General features: G+C 37.6%; 1 protein-coding gene across 6 annotated transcripts in view; it reads left to right on the top strand.

Annotated features, from left to right (window-relative positions):
* KANSL1 (KAT8 regulatory NSL complex subunit 1) overlaps positions 1-21,861 on the top strand; it is a 198,126-nt gene that overhangs the window by 122,080 nt on the left and 54,185 nt on the right. The gene's annotated exons all lie outside the window — the stretch shown is intronic.

The raw sequence follows: 21,861 nt of genomic DNA, 5'->3' as shown, positions 1-21,861 counted from the left end.
CACACACACAGCTCCAAGCTAATTGGCTGGTAGCTCTGATTGACAGAACCCACAAGCAAACATCACTTCTTGATGCTTAACTGACCTTCAAAACACCAGAAAAGGTCACATGGTTTCTTTTCAGGCCAGAGTTCACAATGTTTCTCAGCAGGGTGTGTCATTCCAATCCTCACAAATCTAATCAGAAAGCTAGCAAATTGGAACACAGTATTCTTAACCTTAATTATTCATTGACTTCTTAGCTGATAGGGCGGTGACACAGGGACATTTCTTCAGTCCTCCCTTCTTCAGCCCGGGAGGGGACCTAGTTGAGACCAGTTCAGGGCTACTTGAACCATGTGATCTTTCTGTCAAAGGGTAGGGGGACTGAGACCTAAGTCCTCAAACAGGTCCGAAGGTGTACAATCTGAACAATACTGATGTGGTGGTTGTGTCCTACTGAGAGGAGACCATTACTGCTTTCCTCATGATCTACATAAAGATAAATGAATCCATAGGAACTGATGAGATCATCAGTGAGATAGTATAGAGCAAAAAGAGAGGGGACCTAGGTCACAACAGAGCCTTGGGGTTCATTCATATGATCGGTTCTGTTGAAGATTTTTTAGGTATGGGGGAAACATGGCATGGGCATGTTTATATGTAGCATGGAAGGAGTCAGTGGGTAGGGAAAGATTGTTGTTATTGTTTGTTCTTCATTCTTAAAGAGGACCATGATATCAGTGTGATGTCATGACTTGAAGTAAATTGGATTTAAGTGAGGGAGAGCTGTGCAAAGTCACCAGCCTCCAGAGTCTCTGGGTCCAGTGACAAGATAATACATAAGGATGATTGGAGATAGTCCTGGATGTTTAAGGCTATTAGGGTTAAGTAACTTGACCAGGGTCACACAGCTAGTAGATGTCTGAGGTGAGATTTGAACTAAGGTCCTTCTAACTTCAGGGCCAGTGCTCTATCTACTGCATCACCTAGATTGTAGATTAGAGAGAGAATAGAAAATGATAATCTAGCAAGTTATTGGAGAAATGGAAAGGGAATTCAATTAGTGTTGTATGTAAGATAGGTTTGCCTTAGGAAGGAAATAGGGCTCCCACATCACCTGAGATCAGTGTGAAGGAGGAGATTGTAGAGGAAGATTTGTGTGTGACATAAGAAGAGGAAGCTCTTGGCAAATGGTCTCAGTTTTCTTTTCTTTTGAGGAGGAGTGTGTGGTTAATTATGAGGGGAGGTCTTTGGCTGAGAGGGTGAGCATAGGGAGGGGATGTGATGCAAAGCTTGAGGTGAAACAAGGTTTGGAACATACACTCTGGTGAATGAGATAGTGAATCAGTTTTGCGGAGGAACAGTCATTTACCTTGCTACTCTGAGGACCCATTTCAGAATATAAATTTGTAGTGGACCCTTTTTTTCCCCTCAGCAGCACATGGGGTAAGTGGTTTGGAATAATCCAGGGTTGGACCTGGCAAGGTATATAATTGGCATTAGTACAAAGGGGCAAGGGAATCAAGGGTCAGGGACAGTATAGAGTTGAGTTGGTTTACCATGGAGTTGAAATAGGGAAGTGAGAAAAGTAGAAGTAATACAGGAGTGGTGTGGAAAGAACTGAGGGGCAAATGGAATGGGGGTTACAATAATGATGATCATAAGGCATAGGGAAATGTGGAATTATAAAAGTCTATCAACAAAGGAATTTCAGAGTTCCTGAATATGGAAGAATACTTGTGAATGATAGTAAGGGCAAGTGTGTGACAATCTCTGGGTACAGCTGAGGTGGGCTAGAGGAGTAGTTCATGAGAATTAAGTACATGGAGGGAGTATCAAAGAGGAAGGGGCAGACAGATCTGGAGTGAGCTTTTGAGGTGAGAGGGTTAGGCTGAGATGGATAGGTCTGAAGGAACATTGAGTAGACTTGACAGGCTACAGCATTGAGTTGAATCTAATTCTATCCCTAATCTTAAGTGTTATACTTTTTGTTCAAAAAACTCAATGTTTGCTACAACAAAATGGAGAAGAGATGATTAGGATTATAAATGAAACAACGAACATGTTATATACAACTTGATTTCAAAACAAAACAGTGTACATTAAATTTAATACAGCCTGCCAACCTGATATTGCTTGTTTATGCCCTCTTCTAATAGACCTTCTGATTATTTCTGTGTATTTTAAACATTTTATTTATGGTTTTAATACTTTTGACATCACTGTCACACTAACCCTTCACATTCTCTCCTCCTAAACTCTTCCCTCTTAAAAGAAAACAAAACAACTCTCAGCTGCAACAAGTACAGTCAGGCAAAACAAATCTGGTCATGTCTGAAAATGTTAGCTTCATTTAGTACCTCTCTTCTTCCATCACTTCTTTGCTTCATTATCAGTCTTCTGGAGTTGTGATTGACTTACTTAGCTACGCACTGGGGTTACAATAGAAAGGGGGAGATGTTCCTGCTCCCAAGGAGTTTACATTCTAATTGAGAGAGATAATACATAAAAGGAAAGTTCAGCTGCAGAGCAGATGGAAAATTCTGGAGGTCCTATGGGTATAGTGTGTCTGGTATGTGGCAAGGCCTTTAAGTTACTTGAGTAGTTAAAATGATGATGCCCAGGACTGCAGGGCTTAAAATCAGGACAAACAGTAAATCCTGAAGGTGGTCTATCTCTTCAGAAGGAATGGAATTTTTGACTTCTGTTTCACTCAAGTGGGTTCTGTTTTGGTAAGGGGCCAGGAGAGGGAAAAAGAGGAGGTAAGGTGCTCCCAAGAGTAGTGAGAAGATCATCTTCTGGGTAGGGTTAGCCTAGAAAATAGAAGATTGGGGCGTGGTGTGATAGCCATCCTTCAGTATTTGAAAAGCTGTCATATGGGAGAGGGAGTTAATTTGTTTTATTTGGTTGCATAAAGGCAAAACCTCTAATAGAACAGTCCTTTTTTTTTTTTTTTTTTGGGCAGGGCAATGAGGGTTAAGTGACTTGCCCAGGGTCATACAGCTGGTAAGTGTCAAATGTCTGAGGTCAGATTTGAACTCAGGTACTCCTGAATCCAGGGCTGGTGCTTTATCCACTGTGCCATCTATCTGCCCCCGAGACTTTTTAGAACAGTCTCCTTTTAAAATCTTTTAAAATTATTTTTCTTTATTATATTGTGGTCATTCTGTATTCTGGTTCTACTTGTTTCACTCCCAAGTTTCTCTGAACTGGTCCCTTTCGTTATTTCTTGTGGCATAATAATATGCCATTACATTCATATACCATAAGTTATTTAATCAGTTTGACCATTAGGCTGCTTGCTTCATTTCTAGGGGGGTTTTTTGTTTGTTTGTTTGTTTGTTTTTTTTTGCTACAACAAAATGTGCTACTATTGGTATTTTTGTACATATGAGATCCTTCCGTCTTCCTTTTATGTCTTTGGAGCCCATGCTTAGAAATGTTGTCTTGGTGGATGGAGTTCTGGACTTGGAGTAGGAAGTATCAGTCTTGTTTCAGATACTTAGGTCTGTGTGATCTAGGACATATCCTTTAGCCTTTCTGCCTCAGTTTATTTATTTGTAAAAATAGAATAATAGCACCTACCTTCAAGGGTTGTTGAGAGGACACAATTTTTAAACATATACATACACATTAATATATATTAATTTTTTGTTTTTCAGTCATGTCTGACTCTTTATGACCCTGTTTTGGAGTTTTCTTGGTAAAGATATTGAAGGGTTTTATCATATTTCCTTCTTCAGCTCATTTTATTGAAGAGGAAACTGAGGCAAGCAGGAGTCATTGATGTGTTCGGGGTCACACAGCTTGAGTGTGTGTGTGTTAGAGAGAGAGAGAGAAGCTTGTTGAAGATCTTAAAGCATTACATATGTTAGTAAATAGTGATATTGGTGGATTAAAAAAAATCATGGCTTCCAGATAATTTATGTATTTGGTAGTATTACTTTCTATTATTTTTTCATAGATCTCATTACTTAGATAGATGTGCTTTTAAATTCAGCTTTAATGAAACTGCTAATTCAGTTAATTTCTTTGACAGAATGATTAGGATTCTAAGTTCCTTGTGGGTAAAGGACTATTTCATTACATTTTGTATTCTTCAGGTGGCCAATACATTTCATTCTTTCAGGCAGGAAATGATAACTTTGGCTGGCATGGATGGTGGAAATAGTGGGCAAAATGAAGTTGAAAAAGCTGCTTATTGAAAACATTGAGGGCATTTAATGAGGAATTTAATGTACAACAGAATGAATGGGGAAGAAACTGGAGACTAGGAGACTAGTTTGGTAGTGCAGGTTAGGAAATGATGAATGTCTGAAATATGACTGCAATGGAAAGGGAAAGCACAGGTTGAATTTGAGGAATGCTAAGAAGAAAGAATTAGTAATTAATGTTCGTTTGGATGTTGGTAAAAGGAGAGAAGCTGACAAAAGTGAACCTTGGTGGCTTGGTGGGTGTACTGAGAAACAGTGATGATCGGGTAGGACCAGTGTTCTAGCTAGTCTGTCTAAAATATCTAATGAGTGGTCGCCAATAAATTATAAGCTTTAGCAAGAGTTAGACTTTTAAGCATTTATTAAGGAGAATAAGAATTTGGTAAAGAGAGAGAAAGGCCTAGATTCCTATCTATTAAAGGGAGAGCACATTTCTAGCTCCCTTCTCCGCCAGCGTCCCCAGGAAAGAGAGCGAGACTGAGCGCCAGTCTCTTCCTTCCTCCTCCCACTAGCCCGCGTCACTTCCTGACTCCTGGTCTTGCCCTCAAAGACCTTCCCTTCATGGGCAGAACTCTTCTACAGTAAGTATCTAGCAGGTGGCGTCATTCCAATCGTTACAGTCCCCCCTGTTGTTCCTCAAGAAACAAAATGTTTCCTTGACGGAACAGTAAAAACAATATAATAACTATTGCTAACTAATAATATGTGAACAACAATATAGAAAAGGAAGAGAGGAAAGTTTTGTCCAGAGGGGCGATTTTTTTGTCCTCATGAACCGACGCTTTGACATTAGTCTTGCAAAGGGAGGGCCTCTGCAGAGAATACATGTTACAGATGGTATATATTATAACAGAAAGAGAAAAAAACCAACAAAAACAACAAATCAAAACTGTTCATTTAAAGTCTCTGAAAGTCTTTTCTCAGATGTCCTCTAGGTGTAGTCGTGGAATGGAAGTCTTTTCAGGGGTTGATGTGTGGATACTGGTAATCAGCCAGGAAATTTCCTACAAAATTGAGCTTAATACAACTTTAAAATAGCTTTGTCAATAATCAAATCAAACAATGAAAGTTCTCAAAAACATGTCTAAGGGAATTCAGAATCTTAGTTGTTACACATGAAACATATAATAAAACAAAAATTGAAACATTCTTTAAAATTATAGTATTACTATAGTCCCCCTTTATGGAGGGTATTTGAGAAGACAATTGCTGTGATATTAATTTTTAAAAATAATTTTTATCTTTGTTTCATCACTTTTTGCATCATCTGCCTAATTATCCTCATGCCATTATGAGAAGTTAAAAAATCTAATATAATTGGTAACAGGTGTCAAGGCCAAATTCAACACTGTATTTATCATGACACCTGAGATAATTATGGGGGTTACCATAAAAGAACAGAGAAATGATGGGATATGAGCATTCCCACACTTGAGCAATATGTACTGCCCATACAGTATGCCAGGCTACTATACAGTTTTTGAAGGTATACTGCTTGTGCCATCATTCACAAAAGGGCTTAAAATAGGTGGATGGAATATATGTCCATGCCACCGAACATATTGGAAGAAACTGAGTCAGACTTAATCAGATGCATGGGATTGAGATGTCCATGGCATCAGGCATATAGGAGGGAGCATAGAAGCCAGGTGTAGGAGTGAGATGGGTGGGATGAATACTTCCAGCCATCTGTACAATATTGTGGGGAAAAATAAAATAAAATATTAAACCAAGAGAATCCAACCTCAACATTTGTCAAAAGCCGTTCTCTCAGCCATACCTTGACTTCATGCATGTCTCCCCTCATGTGACAGTTCAGTGTCTGCTCTTGCATGTATTCCTCTTGTGATTGGATGGCACCTTGGCCAACTGGCATCTGATAACTCAGAATAAAGGCAATTAATGTCTTAAATGATAAGTTCCCATAATCCAAGTCTCATATGGATTTAAAAATTGAGGATAATAAATGATTGCAAAAAATGTGAATACATCTTGACTCAGAATATAATATATAATTATGCAACAATTTCAAATAATACCTTTTTTTTTACTTAGCATACAATTACTTTTTTGAAAAATCTGAACATATTTAAATACAAGTTAAAGCACAACACAATCTCAAAGACAACTTTTACAAATGTTCCCCTCTTTTTTTTTTTTTTGGAATATGCTTATCAAAAATAATACTTCTAGAATCAATTTACACTTGCCATGGCAAACAATTTGCCAGGGAAATGCTTTAAAGAGTTTGATCAAATAATCAGTTGAGAAAAAATAACAAAAACAAACAACTCAGAATATGGGAGCACAATACTCCTAGAATTAACATTGTATAATAAAATCAAAACCATCTTGCAATGTTTCAAAATTAGATAGACAAATGAATAGAAGAAAATACACATGGAACAATAAAATACAGTGAAATTCAAACTAAGGAAATTTAAATGAATATGAACTTAATATCAATAAGAGTATTATAAAATATAAACTTGATCACATGACTATAAAAAGCTTTTACAAATATTCTCCTTGTTTTAGAAACTAAGTATAAGACACAATCTCAAAAGCATGAAAATCTCTATGAAAATAAACCCATACCATTAATTTCAAAATGTATATGTAATAGCATAGAAATCCTATGTAACCTCTGAACTGATACTATCACTCTGAATGAATTCAGAACACTTTTGATTCCGATATCTAAAATCCCCAATACTCATATCAATACCTTGCTGTTTACTTCTACATTTCTGTAAAATATATATACTTCCATGGCAAAAGAAGCGGAGTCTTGAACTATGGTGATGATTGTCATTCTTATTCAGCTTAAGTTTTTCTTCTTTAACCCCTCTATATTGTCTGTCAGTCTTTTCACCATACAAATGCTTTATAAGATTACTAATTAAAGACAAAAGCAGGTTAGCAAAATTATGAACAAAACGGGCATATGTGGAATTTAAAGGGTTTTCTAAGATTGTCTCAAAAGCACAGCCAGGCCGGGGAAGGGCTGAGCCTGAAGCTGCAAATGTAGTTAGAGAAAGTTGAGCATGCGCATTAGATCTTTGGACTTCCCGGGCAGGGGAAGCTATGGGCTTGGCCATGGGGGGAGTAGAGGGTGGGGTCTGGAGAGGAGGGGAGGGACCAGAGCAATTTGAATCAGACTTGATTTTGAACTCAGGCCTGGATTCCTCTTCCCCCACTTTGCCTCCAGGTGCTAGGGGATTAAAAGCTTCTAGAGGGTGGGTCATTGCCTCCAGGTATGCAAAATTAAAGCAACAATTAGTGTTAGAACTGGGAAAAGCTGCAGGAATCTCTTCAGGTTTCTCTGAAAAAGCATGGTTGGGAGAGGGAGAGATATTTCCTTGTGTGAGTAAGTTGCTGGCTCTTCTAACAAAAATAAAAAGAAAAATAGAAAATCCACAAAAACAAAGCATTAACATGATCTTATCTCCCATTTGTCTGGTTAAACAGACTAAAATCAAAAATAGGATAATTAGGGAGTTTAAAAGGTCCATTTGAAAAAATTTAAAGGGAAAACACCAGGCAATTCAGCAGTACTTAAGATTTAAAGGGTTAGGGTAGGGAAAATTTCTTACCCAACCGGAAGATCAGAAGTGAGGTTCAGCTTTCCTCTTCGTAGTCAGCCATCTGTTAAGGGCTAAAATTCTAGCTAGTCTGTCTAAAATATCTAATGAGTGGTCGCCAATAAATTATAAGCTTTAGCAAGAGTTAGACTTTTAAGCATTTATTAAGGAGAATAAGAATAGATAGGAATCTAGGCCTTTCTCTCTCTTTACCAATCTATTAAAGGGAGAGCACATTTCTAGCTCCCTTCTCCGCCAGCATCCCCAGGAAAGAGAGCGAGACTGAGCGCCAGTCTCTTCCTTCCTCCTCCCACTAGCCCGCGTCACTTCCTGACTCCTGGTCTTGCCCTCAAAGACCTTCCCTTCATGGGCAGAACTCTTCTACAGTAAGTATCTAGCAGGTGGCGTCATTCCAATCGTTACACTGAGTTCCTTGACTTCACTGACTTTGTCTTCCCATGCAACGTGATTGGTCCTAGATCCCCGATGCAGTTTCTTGACCTGGGAGCATAAAAGTTCCCAATCTCAATAGTGGTGCCTCTCAGACTAAGACCACATGCGTCACTGTACCCTGAAGATGAACTACCCAGACGTGTTGCCAAATTGCTTCAATTCTTCGTTACCCTTTTGTTTTTTTTCTAAAATTTCTATTTATTTTTATTCCTTGTGCTAAGGGATGGGTCTCTGGGTAGCAAGGGGAAGAGGAAGAAGGCATCTATTAAAAAAAGAATGTGATATAAAAACAACTGAGAAACAGGTTTTTAAAAAATGAAGTATTTGGACTTGATGAACTTGAATCTTTTCTTGTTTTGATTATGTTTACTAGTCGGCTTTTCTTTTGAGCATATGTCAGAATTCTAGCTAGCCCTCAAGAAATGGAAAAAAGCTGAAATTACAATTTCCTTTGTTTCATATGTATACTTTTGCTTCACTCCTTACTCTGCTCCTCTTCTTATTCCCTTTGTTCTAATGCAGGTTTTCCAGAAAAGGAAAAAAAAAACCTGATTTTCTTTTCTTCCTTTGAGAATGTACTGTAGGACGGAAATAAGATTTGATACCTGATATCATTACGACTTATTCTTTACACTAACAGTCATCTTCAGTATCGTCCTTGTCAGTAAGGTGAACTCATTGCCTGTTTGTATAAGTGAGCTTGGCATAGTGGATGTAGCCATGGTATAGAAGTCCTAGGAGTATGAAGACAGGATTTTTCAGTACCACCTCTGGCGTTTAACCAGTTCTGTCACTTTGAGCAAATCACTTAAACTCCCAGTTGGGGACAGTAGTATATTGCCTTACAATCCTTGGAGGATTATTTGGCCAGTCAAATGAGATAAGCTTTGTAAACTAGAGAAAAAGCCATACAAAACTGTTACTTTTGGTTCTAATGGAATTGTTACATATATTAAGATTCTAAAAATAGCTATTGCATTTGGAGAAATTTTCATCCACATTTGATTCTTCTTACAAGATTTCTAAGTTGAATCTGTTTGAAAGGATTATAGATCTCATGTACATAATTAGTCAGCAGAAAGGAGCTCCTAATTCAAAAGGGTTTACACTTTTGTGTATATATTTATGTATATTGTTTATTGTGAAAACAGTAGCATCACTTCTAGAGTAGTTGGGAACCTTTCAGCATTGAAGCTCTCAGCTTAATGAATGATCTTGAAATGTACCAGAATCCAATCCTACTTTCTTATTAGATTTACCATTGTCTTATTTTTGTTTTTAATTATCTGATTCGTCGTCCTTTCTAGGTTAGGCTGGAATATACTTCCACGTTTCTCTCTTAGGCCAGATTCCCTCTATTAGAGTAGTTTCCTGGACCATGTTTTCTAAGTATTTAACTTGTTCCATCTTTTTAAGAATCTGAGGGTTTTTTTGTTTTTGTTTTTTTGGCGGGGCAGTGGGAGTTAAGTGACTTACCCAGGTTCACACAGCTAGTAAGTGTCATGTGTCTGAGGCCAGATTTGGACTCAGGTACTCCTGAATCCAGGGCCAGTGCTTTATCCACTGGGCCACCTAGGTGCCCCCTGAGTTTGTTTTTAAAGTAAAAATTTTAAATTCTTTATTATTGAGAAATGTGGTAAATTAATCATTGGCTATAAGTTGCCCTTTTTGCTGAGAAATTTTGAATTGTTAGTTACACAGGTACTATTAAGATATAAGTAATTAGACATTAACAGTGTAAACTGGGCCTTTCTCTTGCTTTCAGGATCAAACATAGGCTCTTTGGTTAAAGCCCTTCACATCTTAGGCTCCAGTCCATCTCAATCAAACAAGTGTCAAGCACCTTGTGGTTTGCCAGGCACTATATCTGAATACCAAACAAAAAAAATAGCCCCTGCCTTAAAAGTGCTTGTATTATGTTGAGTGAAGAGAGAGAGATAAATATTAACAGAATATATACAAAATAAATAGAAGGTAATGGGGCACTAGGCCCTGGGGAAGATGGTTTACTCAGAAGATGATGCTTGAGTTATGCTTTGAAAGAAACTAGTAGTTCTTTTGAGGCACATTTTGGACACAAGGGATAGCCTGTAAAGAGGTAAGAAAGGCTGGTTTGAATATTGTTGTGAAGCAGAGGCAACAAACTTGTATCCTGTGGACTGAGCCAGATTAAAATGTAGTTGGGAAATGTAACAAGATGAATAAAAATACAGTACACCATAGACAATTGTTAGGTTGTAATTTTCTCTAAGTCCGTATGTGGATCCATTTCTATTTAAGTTGGAGTACCACTGTTGTAAAGAACAGCAAGATCAATTTGCTTTAACCTTAAGAGTATGTGAGGAGGGAGAGTTTTAGCTGGAAAGTAGCTTAGAGGCACTAGTGAAAAGCTTTACATATTAAACAGAGGAGTTTATATTTCTAGAACAGGGCAGGATATGGCCAGGCATGCTTTAGGAAAATCACTTTGGCATTTTGGTGGAGGGTGAATTGTAGTGGGAAGAGACATGAGGCAGAGAGAATAGGATGCTGTGACAGTGGTCCATCCTACCATTCGGCCAAACCGAACTTATTCTCTCTCACATAAGAGATTCTATTTCCCATCTCTGTGCCTTTGTATAACTTGTTCTCCATGCACAGTATGCACCCTCCACCTCTTTGAATCCCTAGCTTCCTATACGAAGCTTTTAATGATCTCCCTAGCCTCTTGCAGGGATTCTTATGGACCTTTTTGGCAGCCTGGTGAAACCTATAGAGCCTTTCTCAGAATTTTAAAATACACAAAATATGTAGGACTGAAAGGAAACCAATTATATTGAAATAAAGATAGCTTTTTTTTTTTTTTACCTCATTCAAGTTCATGGATTCTCTGAAAGCAAGGGCTCTGTAGATCCCAGATTAAGAATAACTGCTCTATGTTTCTTCCCCTCCTTTTCCCCAATATTGTTTTGTATTTCCTTAGTATATATTCTGTATATACTTTTATTTATACATGTTGTTTTTTTGGATAGAACATGAGCTGCAGGAACCTCTGTATCTAACATAAGAGACTATGTCTATGAAATGTCACATGTCCTTATAGTGTTTGGTTTTGCTAAACTTATTTTCCCACTCCTCACTGTGATCTTTGTTTCAAAGACTGGAGGAGAGAGTATGTACAGAAATTGTTATGTAAAACAAAAGGAGGGAGGGAGGGAAGGAAAGGTTAATGGTCAAAACTTTGTTGATTGCTGTCTTGAAGTTAGAGGTTAGAAAGCTAAACCTGGCTTTAAGAGACACTGCTGCTTCCTAACTAGTATGTATTTTTTGCCCTTTTATATGGGCCATCTCCAGGGTTATCTACCTATAACTAAAATAGGTGGGACTTTGAAAACAGCAGATGACCATACAGTTTTATTCTGTCTCAAAACACAGTAAGTAATTCCAAGGTCTTGGAGTGGGGTGGAAGCAGAATTAGCTAAACTGGATTTAGTCTTTGATATGATATTGTTTTGATTAAGATAATGATTTAACTCAAAGTCTAAGTTGCCTATGTGGATAAAATCACTACTTTTATCTAATCAAGAGGAAATTAAGTTGCAAGTGGAATCATCCATGCAGATCTTTCTGACAGTATTTAAAAATAAATATGATCATATTTAATTTTGTATATTAAGGAAGAGAATAATCTGCATTTTCATAAGTTTACAAGCTCACAATTGATTAGATGATTAAGTGAGAGATAATAAGTACTGGGGTTAAAGCTGTGGTCCTATTCCTATCTTTCTTTTTAAAAATTAATTAATTAGTTTGTTTTGGTGAGGCAATTGGGTTAAGTGACTTGCCTAGGGTCACACAGCTAGTAAGTGTTAAGTGTTTGAAGTCAAATCTGAACTCAGGTCCTCCTGAATCCAGGGCTGGTGCTCTATCCACTGAGCCACCTAGCTGCCCCCTATTCCTATCTTTCTTGAACTACTTTGGACTTAACTTCAACTACGGTTATAACATCTATAAATCAAAGGTTAGATATAAATCACAGTTTAGTTGATCCCATTCATCCCATCTTTTCAAGCAGATTGCCCTGTCTGCCATTGATGCTCTATCACTAATAATCTTCTCTTTTTCTGTCCACTGGCTGCTCCTCTACTATCTACAAACATTTCCATGTCTCCTCTATCCTTAAAATAACCTTCACTTGATCTGTTCATCCCTTCTAGCTGTTTTGTGGCTGAACTCCTTGAAAAAGCCAGCTCTTATCAGTCCTTCCACTTTCTCTCCTCTTATTCTCTAAAAAATCTCTATACATTGTGGTTTCCTACCTCATCTTTCAACTGAAACAGCTTTCCTCAAAGTTACCAATCATATATTAATTGCAAAATCTAATTGACCCTTTTTCAGTTCTGATTTTTCTTGACTTTTCTGTACCCTTTGACACTATTAATCACCTTACTCTCCTTTCCTTTAGGTTCTTGTTAGACTACCCTCCCTGTCTGGCCTCTCTTCAGTCTCTTCATCCAGTTCATTCTCATTAACCATGAGTGTCCCCCAAAGAGTATGCTTTTGGCCTGTTTCCTCATTTTATGTATGTACTTCAAAATAGATCAGTAATGGTTATAGTATTGGTTGAAGTACATAAGACTCTTCTCAGCTTCCATAAATGTTTAGTGCCCTTTCAGGGTGAGGTATGTTGACCTTCATGACATGAGAATTCCATTAAGCCTCCAAAGCAGGAAACTTAAGTTGACTAGGAAGCCATGCCAGTGGTTCAAATCCTACTACCACAGACCAATCCAATTTTTTAAGAGAACCCATCATGGACTATTTAAATGGTCTTCCTACCACAATATAAAAAGGAAAAAAAGGAATAAAGAATAAAAGAATTGTTGTATAAAAGTATAAAAGAGATCTAAAAGGTTAATAATAGTAGCTAGCATTTATGTGAGGTTTTGCCTTAAAGTGATTTAGAAATATTATCTCATTTTATTCTCACAACTACTTTAGGAGGTAGATTTATTATCTTTATCCTCATTTTAGAAGATGATTAAGTGACTTTCTTAAAGTAACACTGTTAGTATCTGAGTCAAGATTAGAATGCAGGTCTTTCTGACTTCAGGTACTAAGCCACTTTGCTATCTGACTAAAATTTTGGGGAAAATGAAAGATTGAGGAGAAGCAAAAGTGGCACCATGGGCTATTCTCTGGATACCCTCTGCCCAACAGGGGAATTGGTGCTTTCTTTTAACAGAAAGCAGAAAAGGTTGTTTGTATTAAAGGGAGATAGGGAAAGAAAAAGGTCATTAAAGATTTTTTTTTTAAAAGGCAAGCTTTCTAGATCTTCAACTAACATGTTGAATTTACATATCTAAAAAACCAAGCTGTATGTAAAAGATATGTGACTTTATATATAATCTTTTTTTCTTTCTTATGGTATATGTAAATCATCATGTTTGGTGTCTGCTCTAAGTTAAGAAAAATCAAAAACTTTTTTCAAATGGAGAGAGGAGGCAGAAGACAGAGGTTAGTGAGTGATGTGGCCCTTTTAAGTCCAGTAGTGAAAGGATGATTTTTATTTTCTTTTGGCAAGAAGATGGTATTTGGAATAGAGATGATAGAGGGAATGAACTTGGAAGACAGAGGACTGTAAAGGAAGGGGGCGCTCTCACCCTGTATGGGAGAACCACTGTCAATATGGGAGGCGATCTCATCCTTTGATGAGAAATTGATTTTGTGATGGGTCTAGTTTGGGAAAAGGCTGCAAATTGGGAGGCTGCCTTCTCAGAGAGCATACCTTTGAAAGCAATTAATCTGTCTTGTGAGAAAAAAATTGAGTTCCTGGGGTCAGTCAATCTCTGAGAGCCAGAGGAAGGATGCTGTGGTCTTAGGAATGGAGACTAAACACAAGAGAAAGCATGGGAAAAGATTTTTGTAGTCAGGCCTAAGCTACAAGGTTTGGGGCACAGAGTAACTCCTAATAAGAAAGACTGCTCCCTCGGGAATGCTTTATGCTTCCCTCAGGAATGGATATTTCAAATGCTTAGGTATGTAAAGGACAAAAAAAAAATGGATGAGACAAGGTCATGGGAGGGCAGTAACATTGGATAAAAGAGGGATCTGAGATCTTTTATTTAAAAAGTTTTAACCCCATGAAGGATGCTCAGAGAATAAAGAAGGGACAAGTAAGCAAATGAGAATCAGAAAATGAAAACTGGAAGAAAAGAGAAGTAATGAGGAAAAACCAAGGAAACCATTTTTTAATGGGGCATAGCAAAAGAAAACTACTAACAAAAGAGATTGGAGGGAGAGGGAAAGGGGAAGGATTGTACTGTTCAAAATTGAATACTTTGATATGGGAGGGGAGGGGAAAAGAAAAGGGTTAAAAAAAGGATTAGGGTTTGGCCAGGCCTGATTGGCAATAGTACAAAGGCATGACAGGTTCCAAAGTAGACAGCCTGGAGTTGAGCTGGTTGACTGTGGGATTGAGATTGAGAAAGGCAAGTGCATGGGTGATGTCCTGGAAAATAATCCATTTAGGCACAGAATGTAAGTGAAGGATTAGCAAACCTAAGGCAAATCTGGACAGCAAACTAAGAAGCAGAAATGTCATTTTGCTGATGAAAGTCCATATAGTCAAAGCTATGGTTTTTCTAGTAATAATATATGGCTGTGAGAATTGGACTATTAAGGAAAGCTGAGTTCTGCAGAATTGATGCTTTCAAATTGAATCACTTAGACAGCAAAGAGGTCAAATTGGTCAATATTTAAAGAACATCATTCAGAGTATCCATTGGAAGGTCAGATACTGAAGCTAAAGTTTAAATACTTTGGCTACATGATGAAAAGACAGGAATCATTGGAAAAAACCCTGATGTTGAGAAAGATTGAAGGAAAAGGGGAAGGCAATGGATGGACGATGTCGTGGAAACAATGAATATGAACTTGGATAGACTTTGAGAATGGAGGATAGACAGGCCTGGATGTGCTATGGTTTATGGATTCTTGAAGAGACCACTGAACTGCAACAACAACAAAGGCATGAGAAATGAAAGAATGATAAAACACTATGTTGAGATAAAGGAACTACAGAGTTCAGGAACGTGAAATTAGAACATTGGAGGATGATGGCAAGATCTAGCACATGGTCAGTTTTCTATCTTTAGTGGATTAAAGGAGTAGATCATGGTAATTGAGTGGATTTAGGATTTGGAAAGTAGGGTATGTTGTCCTTTAGTATGAGGAAAGGAATTTGGCTAAATTTCTTGTGGTATTCCCAATGCCTGGTATATGGTAGGAGCTCATTATTGATGATCAAATTTAATCAAGTTGGCTACATTCCCCTCTTCCCCATTGTCAGAGATCGTTTTAAAATGGGTTCCTTTTCATGGATGGATTTAATTAGATGACCTCTTGTAACAAATTTTGTGAAAGTCAGTTTTGACATAATAAAGAATCAGTGTTGAGCTTTCTAAAAGCCTTATCTAAAGGTTCCCTTCCAACTATCTTTAGTTGTCTTCATATATGTCATCATCCTGTAACCTACTTTTCCTTCAAAATAATATTCAAACAACATTCAAAATGTTTTCTTCAAAATATATTTTCTTCAAAATCCATTTTTCTTTAAATGCTAGTATTGCAATAGTATAAGGTGATTTTTTTTTTTTCATTTTTAGTATATAGTAGTTCAGCAACAATATGGGTTAAATAGGTTTTGTAGGGGCAGCCCAGGAACTTAACCAGCACATTGAATGTTGCAGCTATAGAACTGTGTGTCCCAGGTACCCAAATGACATTTTAGAATACAACCTGTTTGTGAATTAAGGACTGCATGTATTCCCTTGGTGCTGCCCTCCAAGTAATTAGTTTGTTAGCTAGTCTCCAAAAGTATTATCAAGAGATTTGATTCTGAGTAGCTGTTTAGAAAAATACCTGTGTTAATAGGCCTCTTTCTACTGATGCTAGGAAAGTTATGTTGGACTATTGCTTAATTCTATGCAAAAGGAACAGCCTCAGCAAAATGTTGGCCGTTCTTTTAACATTTCAAGCAATTTGGAGCTTTTCCAACTTTGGATCTCTCTGTCATGGAGAATATTTTATTTTCAGAAAATGAAAATGAAAAAAGGAAGCATTTTAGCTATCATCCAGCAGCCCCCATGTCACCCAAGAACTGCATCTTTGGCTTTGAAAGAAGCAGGGAAAATATACTGATTTAAACATTGAAGCCATAGAATCACAGAATTTCAGAGTTGGGAGGATTGCTAGGGTGGGAACGATAGAATCCTTGAAGGGAAGTGACTAATTCCTCCTACAGTTTGTGATAGAGAAGGGGAAGAAAATTGGGTAGAATCTGACATGCATCCTTGATGTTGGGAAGAAGAAATCACAAAGTTGATAGGAAAGAAGGATAAAGAAACAAAGGGTCATAGATTTAAGTAGAAGATAGACAAGCTACTCGGAAATGATTTACTCCGACTCTTTCATTACACAGTTGAGGCAACTGAGGCTCTTAGGAGATTTGATTCTAGATTTTCTGACTCTAGATCCATTGCTCTTTGCAACAAAGGTCAAAATATTTTTGCCTTAGCAGGAGTAGGGCTTGTCCCTCATAGGAAAATGTAAGCTCTTTCAGGTCAGGGAGCGTTCGATTTTTTTGTTTTTTTTAAATATTGCCATCACTAAGTACAGTGGCACATACCAGGCACTTAATAAATACTAATTGAATGTTAGCAGTCCCTTAAGCCACTATTGGAATTTGATAAATCACCTCAAACTATTTTTGTGGAAAAGATGAAAATAGGTAAACTAGATGATGTTATACTAAGATGGATTGGAATTAATTATAGCCAGGTCCCATTAGTTCGAATAATCATTTCCTCTGAGGTCACACTATTCAAATTTGCACTGCAAATTTCTATGGGGTTGAAATCAGTGGCCATATTTTACATAATTTTAACTTCAAATAGTATGAATTTGAATTTACATGACCACAAATTGGGACACAGATGTAGGTGGATTTAGCCACTGCTTCAGTTTGTCAGAAATTCTCCAAGGGAGATTACTTGCCCCAATCATGTTTGACACGCTTTATCGTGACTTGGATGAATGCATAGTTAGCTGGTATGCTCATCAGATTGGGAGATGACAATAGAACTTGGAAAAATAGTTAACAGCCTAGATAATTGGATCCACTAGGAACCCAGAGAGCTTGACATTAAGATGAAGATTAATCTAATCAGACAAAATTTAACAGGGGAAGATTAAAGTCTTATATGTGAATTCAAAATAATAATTTTGCTAGTATAGGATGGGAGAGACTTGACTAGGCAACCATGAATCTGAAAAAGATCTAGGGTGTTTAGTGGCCTGCGTGTGAGTCAGCAGTATGATGTCAAAGCCAGCAGACAGAGTCATCACTTCTAGGGCTAAAGAGGCCAGATTTTTTTCCTCTACTTTATTCTCGTCAGACCACATCTGGAATATTGTGTTCCGTTCTGGAGGTCATAGTTTCAGAAGAGTATTGATAAGATGGAGAGAGCATAGGTCATATATAGGCGCAGGTAGAAGAATTTGGTCTGTTTAGTCTGTAGAAGAACAGACTTTGGGGGTGGCAGGATTAGATTTTGGACGTGATACCTGTTTTCAAGTACTTCAGGGATGTGGTAGGAGCACAATCATCTAAGATCTCTTTTATGTGGGCCATGCTAGTTTTTCTTTACAAAGTAATGAAACCTTCTCAGAGACTTTAATTGGCTTTAGGGCACTAAAGCTTGAACTGTTAGGATATCTTTCCTTTACCTAAGTATAAAAGCCCAGCATTCAAGAGTCCCTAGCTTGACACATAATTCCTTCCTTCCTCCCTCCCTTCAAGGGACAATGAGGGTTAAGTGACTTGCCCTGGGTCACACAGCTAGTAAGTCTCAGTCAAGTGTTCAAGGCCGGACTTTTGAATTCAGATCCTCCTGAATCCAGAGCCTGTGCTTTATCCACTGTGCCACCTAGCTGCCCCATGACACATAATTTCTGCTTAGATATGCCACCATAGGAAATGGATACAAGGGAGCTGCACCCAAGCAAATGAATGCTATGTGTCTCCTTGATGAATATTCTTTACATGTATTTTTTTTTAAACCTTCCTTATGTTAAAGATTTGCTGGTCTGTGAGTGAATCTTTTTATTATAATCCTACACCTGTTGGACCAGTAACAATGATTAGAATCAACAAAGAGCCATATTTAGGCTTGGTGTCAAAAAACAAAACTTTCCCAACAATTAGAGCTGACTAAAGTTGAATGGGTTGCCTTAGGAGCACTCATTGGGTATTTTCAAGCTAACACTGGATGTGACTGCTTAGTGTCAAACCATATCTGCAGTATTATAGTGATGATTCATTTTCAGGGATGGGTTAGGCTAGATGACACTGAAATCCCTTATTATGTAATTCTGTACTTGTAAACCTGAATTTTTAATTTATTTGGCCTGTTACACTTAAAATTTTTATGCTGTTAGATGTTGCATTCATAGTTTTGTGGCATCTTCAAATTTGACCAAGATGACATCTTTGCCTTTATGTCACTGATCAAAATATTCATTTGCACAGGCAGACAAAACACAGGTTCATTGAACCTGCAATCAAGCAATTATTAATGACTGTTCTTTGGGTTTGGTCATTCAGTAGCTAAATACATTTACTTATACGGCTATCTTGTCCACAATAATTACATAAGAAACTTTGTAAAAATGTTATGCTCAAATTAATGTCTAAGTGACTGTATATTACATTTCACCTCATCTACCAGTTTAGTAACTTACTGAAAAGGAAATCAGGTTGGGCAAACATGACCCATTATTGATGAAGTTATACTGGTCTTTTGTGATCACCAGTTCATTTTCTAACTCTCCTAGCCATCCTTTTAATAGTACGTTCTGGAATTTTGCCAGGAATCCACATTTTATTATCTCCAAGTCCTTTGGTTCTCATTCTTTAAAGTCTTTCAGAGGTCCCTATAGTAGTTCATTACACACAGTTATAATTCTATCTGTACATTTGGTTTAGTTCATCTAACTTGAACTAATCAAGGGCAATAAGTGGTGCTCTCCTAAACTTACACATCTTAGTTCTGTCTTTAGCACTAAGTTTATTTTCCTTTGCAGAGGAAATAAGCAAAATTAGAATGGAACAGTTTTGCCTTACCACAACTATCATCAATCAGCCCATCCACCCAGAACAATTGTTCCACCTCTCATTTTAACACCCCCCCCAATTAATATTGTGTATTTAATTTTATTTTTAAAATCCTCATTTCTAGAGTCCTTAGTCTTATCCTGGCAAACACCCTTCTTCATTTCCCTCCATCACTCTTGCTCATTCTGAATTTTAGCTGTTTTAACACTTTTTACAGAGTGATGCCTGCCATTCCTTGCTTTCATCTTTTTATCCTCATCATTACCTGCCCTGGCTAAGATCTTTCTGCTTATGTCATTTTAAATTTGGTTCCTTTCACCAACTCTGCTGTTTCTTCTTCATCTGGATTTTTTCTTTTTGTGTTCTGAGAATTTTATTTTTAAGTACTTCCTATCCTTCCTAAGGTGATTTTCCCTGAAGAAGTTTAGTCCATGGAAGCCTAGCTCACCCTTCTTGGAACTCTTTGAAAATGAGTCACCCATTATTGCTAGGGGGGAAAAAACTCTTAAATATCTTTAAGATGACATTGTATTAAGTCTCAATAGAGAGATCTTAGTAATGTTGGATTTATACAAACATCTAGACATTGGGAACTTACCTGGAAAAAGGCCATATCAATATTCAAAAGCTCCACATCTAATTAGAAATCTTGTACTTAGGTAGACAATATCAAAAATCTCTTTTGCTTCAGTCTTTGATTTGCTCTTAATCACTAGAAAATTCGGTTTCTAGCTAAAGAGGTAAAATATTGCTGTAAAGAAATAAGGTACATCAGTAGAATAAAGTTTTTTAGTTGAGATTGTAATGATGCAAATACAAAGAACACTGAAAAACGACTTAAATCAAAAACTGTGGTGCAGGTCAGACTATTTACACAAGCTTTCTCTCTCCTCTATCACAACCTAGTAATGCAAAATATTGAATGGTTTCTCTCTCTCTAAATTTCCATCATTTCTTCTCAGCAAACATTTTTTCTTTATCTGTGTGAGAATCACATCCAGAATAAAATTTACCTTGTAAAAATGTCCTCATCTTTTGAAGGATAATGTTATCCTCAAGATAAATCTAGGAAATGATTGACTGCTTTGATTTTTGGCATAGAGCTCTAGCAGATATCTGAATAATTGAAATTCTTCATCCTTAGGGATAGTGCCTACTGTGTGCCAGGCACTGTGCTAAGTACTGGGGATATAAAAAGGCAAAAGACCGTCCCTTCTCTCCAAGGAGTTTACAGTCTAATGGGAGGGGCAACGTGTATAAAAATATATACAAAGCAGGCTATGTACAGGAAAAATAGGAAATTATTAAAGGAGGGAAAGCACTGGAATTAGGAGGGGGATACTGATGGCTTCTTCCGGTAGATGAGGGGATTTTTGTTATTTTTTAAAAGAAGACTGGGATGTCAGTAGTTAGAGCCAGGCCTGGGGGACAGCCAGAGAAAATGCCTGGAGCTGAGAGATAGTATATTGTTATTGTGGAACCAGAGGCCAGTGTCTTTGAATCTAAGAATATGTGGGTGGGGCTAGGTTATGAAGGGCTTTGAATACCAAACAGAGCATTTTGTATTTGCTTCTGGAAGCAATGGGAAGCCACTGGATTGGAGTGGTGAGAGGCTTTAGGCAGGCTATTACAATAGTCCCTGGTGTGAGGTGATGAGGGTCTGCCCTAGAGTGGTGACAGTGTCAGAGGAAAGAATTGTAAAAGTGAAATCGGCAGGCCTTGACATGGGGATATGGGGATGGAGAGAGAGTAATGAATCCAGGATGATTCCTATGTTGTGAGCCTGAGGGACTGGGGAAGGATAGTTACCTTTTATGGTAATAGGAAAGTTAGAGAGGGAGGTTTGGGGAAAAGATAATGAGTTTTGTTTTGCACATATTGAATTTGAGACGTCTGAAAGACAGTTTGGTGATGTGAGATTGGAAGGAGCACTAGATTTGGAGTTAGGGGACCCATGCTTGCTTCTTGGCTATGTTGCTTAAGGCCACAAAAGTGGCCAGTAACTCCTTTCTTTCATTGCGCCTTAGTTTTCACATTTGTAAAACCAGAGGATTGGGTTAGAACATCTTTAATAAGGCCCATTCAGGAGTTGTGTGCATGCATGACAAAATTAGAAAGACTGATTGGATTTTAAATTGTTGTGGTATGCATGTCATGAGATAAGTGTCTGTGTATAGTAGTAATTGTGGAAATTAAAATGAAGGTGTAAACTCTGGAGATTACAAATTTGAATCTATAGTACTTTATGATGATTGTTTTTACATTTGAAAGAAATATAGAAGTTGACAAAGAGTGAGGGGAGAACTCAGTATGGGGGTAGTTAAGTTTCGATCTTAGAACCAACTTAAATTCCTAGTTTTCTAATAGAGGAATAATTTACCTCCTGGAAGTAGACCAGCTGCCCAGGAGTAAGGCAGTAACGGCTGTTCCTCACTTCTCATTTCTTCCCCTTTTATTTACCAATGTAATCAGA

The sequence above is a fragment of the Dromiciops gliroides genome, chromosome 4 (genome assembly GCF_019393635.1).
Source record: "Dromiciops gliroides isolate mDroGli1 chromosome 4, mDroGli1.pri, whole genome shotgun sequence".
NCBI lineage: Eukaryota > Metazoa > Chordata > Mammalia > Microbiotheria > Microbiotheriidae > Dromiciops > Dromiciops gliroides.
Note: the sequence above shows the minus strand (reverse complement) of the source record. Positions and strands in the feature narration are given on the sequence as shown.